This window comes from Charadrius vociferus, unplaced genomic scaffold (genome assembly GCF_000708025.1).
Source record: "Charadrius vociferus isolate BGI_N301 unplaced genomic scaffold, ASM70802v2 scaffold409, whole genome shotgun sequence".
Lineage (NCBI taxonomy): Eukaryota > Metazoa > Chordata > Aves > Charadriiformes > Charadriidae > Charadrius > Charadrius vociferus.
Window position 1 is genome coordinate 196,013 of NW_009650082.1, and position 3,646 is coordinate 199,658.

Genomic DNA, 3,646 nt, shown 5'->3' on the forward strand with positions numbered 1-3,646 from the left:
GTGACCCCATTTGGAGCCCCCCAGGTAAGTCAGGTGCATTACACAAATTAACACAAGTTTCCCATGGGAAGCTGCCTCCCTCTCCCCCGGCCCTACAGAAGGCCTGAGAAGCACGGACCAATTCTGATTTTTCAGTTTCTTTCCCCCACCCGCAGCATCTGTAGGACTGAGGTCTTGTGTGTCAGGGAAGGTGCAGTGAAGAGTCCCACCACGGCCACTGAGCTGCTGCTAGAAGGGTTGTTTCCAGAGTACCCCAAGCAGACAGTGTGAGCGAGGCACCATATATCCTGGCCAGTATCTTTTTTTTGACCCTCTGACTTTCTACAAGAGACCTTAGTATACATTAACGTGTACCCTTTATGTACTTTCATTCCTTTACAGGAAGAGGAAATGAAGGGCCCAAAATGCAGCTGATTTTCCAGGGCTGCCTGGTGGGTCAGGAGGAGAGCTGGGAGACAGGCAAACCCTGTAGCGTCCAGCCCCACCACACACCAGCTCCCCGGGCAGGAGCCCAGCTGGATGCAAGATTCCCTGGGGTGGAGAGTGCTGGAATAGCAAAGCGTGGTCATGCAGCAGGAGCCCTTTCCCTAGAGCCTATAAAATCACTGAAGGGGTGCCTGGACATGTCCATGTTTCAGCTGTGGACCACTGAAATTAAAGTTTGAGCAGGGCTGTGTTTGTGCCATGGGGGGGTCTAACTGATGTGATTCACAGCTCTGTACACAGGTACGTGGAAGGTTATTGAACTCCTGCAAGAGGAGAGAGCATGGGAGAATGCCTCTGGGAGGCTGTTCTGAGTTTTCCTCTTTGCAGGTGTATGGTGAGAGATGATGCAACTGCTCCCCATCAGGCAGCTTCCCAGGCCACAGCTGTGGACAGCTGAAGCACAACAAAATCCCCTGGCTGCGGCAGCCCATACTGGGCAATGCTGGCCGGAGGACAGCTGACGGGCTGGTAGGACACGGTGCTGCCCTGGCCTCGTGGCTCGGTACGTCCTGCCCACAGCAGGCAACAGTTGCTGGAGAGAAATCATGCTGTCACTGAGCCTGGTGGAGAATTTCAGCTGGACAAATCGCTGAAAGCGAAAGGCCAATGAGAAGGAAACCATAGGGTGCCTCCCAGATCTGCAAACCACCTCTTCATTGGCTCTGGGGCACCCCTCCTGTGACAGGGAGAGCGACAAAGCCCTTTTCCAGCAGTGGGGTGAACTACAGCCCCCTGCCTGCCATGTAGGGGGCCAGAAGGTTTGTTAGTGAACTGCTAAGCCCTGCTGGTAAATGCAAAATCCTTGAGACGGAGGCTGCTAAAACTAAGGGTTGGCAACTCTTAATAGAAAATTTTCAGTGTTAGGTGGCTTCTGAAGGACTTTAGAAATGCTGTGTTTGTCCTGCTTCTCAGGAGAGGATCAGTGTGATTTCTAGGTGGAGTTGTTAAATGATGTGCCATGTCTACCCCAAAACTCATGGGGTTGTGCCTGGACCATGACTCCAAGGGGAGTGCTGGAGGAGTGCAACTGCCATAGCTCCTGGGGAGCTCCAAAAATATTGATGCCAGAGAGCCCAGGCTGCATGGCAAAATTAACTTTTTCTTCAAAAACCTCTTTTTGCAATCAGGAACTTGGAGGTAACAATAGTGCTGGCTGGTAGAGGGGAAATACTTTGCAGAATTTGGCTGTATCTGTACTATGTCTGCCCACAGAGTGAGCCTGGGCTTGGAGACTGGTGGTCCCAGGCTGAAACTCCCAACAGGGAGTGTGCTGAAATTGCGTATCCAGATGGATGTGGAATTGTGCTGGAGACTTCACCTTCATCCATGTGGTTTACTAGTAGAGACTGAGTTCCTGCACCCTAAGATCTAACTGCTCCTTCCTGTGATTTTTTTGTTAATTACAGTGAAATGAATAATATGCTGCAGCTTTCCAGGACGGTGATTTTATACCATTTGGCTAAGGACGCTTTGTTACATGTGCTACAGCATGGTGTGAGGACAACTGACCAATTTGGGGTGTAAAGCCTGCTGAGGTCATGTTGGAGAGGTGTAAGGAGCATCTCTGGAGTAATGCTGCCCACAGGATACAGCCCATGGAGGGAGGTATTGTCTGAACTACTTCTGGGTTTCGTCTTGGAGGAAACCAGCCATATCCTCCCAAATGGAGTCAAAACTTTACCCTCAAGCAGCGTGGGCAGCCAGCAGACTAACACCAGAGCAGGGACCTGCAGCGTAAACGTGTCCTTCAAAACTAGGCAGCATCCTGAAGAGAAAATACACACCAGCACCAGCCACTTTTGCCTGTAGAAGAACTGTTTCTGGCCTTGCTGCTGGTAAGAACGTTGCTTGGAGTGGCAAACGATGCTCACGAGTCCACAGGTTTGCATATCCTGGAGCGTGCAGCAAAGCAATGCTCCCAGGGAGTGCATTAAAGTATGGAAAACACCAAAGATCCCAGAACAGGCTGTACCTGCTTGCTGACACCAGACCACTGCTCTCCAGCCGGAGGAATACTGTGCCAAGTTCAAGGTTATGGACTTTCACCTTTTGTGTGCTCCTTGGCTCCAGCGCAAATACCACAAAAATGGCCTACAGCTCCAGAGCAAGTGGCTCCCTGGGCACAGCGGAGCTTTGCTCAAAGGGGTGATATTCCCCAGTGCAGAAGAGACGTTCAAAGATTCAGCAGCCTACCTAGGCAATGCCACCAGGGTAGCCCATTATGGACTGAGCTGACAATGGGTCTGCTGCGGGAGGTACCACCACGGGCACTTCCTGCCTCTAAAGCCAGAGACTGTCGGAATCACGTTGGTCCTGTGGAAGACCCTAGGTCTCACCTTCTGCTCTGACAGGTCACTCAGGGGCTTGTCTGGTTGAGTTTTGACTGTCTGTCTCCAAGGGCTGAGACCCTACTGCCGCTCTGGGCCCCTGTTCCATTATTCGACTGCCACCTTGGTGAAAAAAAGTGTTTAATTTCTCACTAACTACACAAGATCTGTAAAATATTTTGCAGGGGGGAAAGGTGCTCAGTGAACTGATGTGGCTCGCTCTACTCACCCAGCCAGACGGTGGTGGGGAAGTGGAGTGTTGTGAGTCAAAATGAAGGTGGTTTTCTGTGGTGGGCCAGGCACCCAGCACGGCCATGGCCTCCGGGCGTATTTTGGGGCTGGTGAGGGAGGATCTCATAAATGGTGCCCTGGGCTGCTCCTCTGCGCCTGGCAAAGTGGTGGGGACTGGCCCTGAAGGGACATGGTTCATGGGGGACACCACTGGTGAGGGAGACATGGCTGATGGGGCAACACTGTTAGTGGGGGGACACTGCTGGCACAAGGGAACGTGGCTGATGATGGGGGAATGTGGGCTGACAGGGGGGCACCACTGACAGATGGAGACACCAGTGATGGGGGTACATGGCTGACAGCAGGAGACACCAGTGAGAGAGGACTGACAGGGAGGTCATGGCTGACAGGGGGAGACCTCACTAATGGGGGTGACAGGTGAGCTATGGCTGACGGGGGCACATCACTGACAGAGAGGACGTGGCTGACAGGGAGACACCACTGGTGGGGGGTGTGTGGCTGACAGGGGAACATGACTGACGGGGGTACACCAGTGACAAAGGGGACATGGCTGACACGGGGACACCACTGACAGAAGGGAC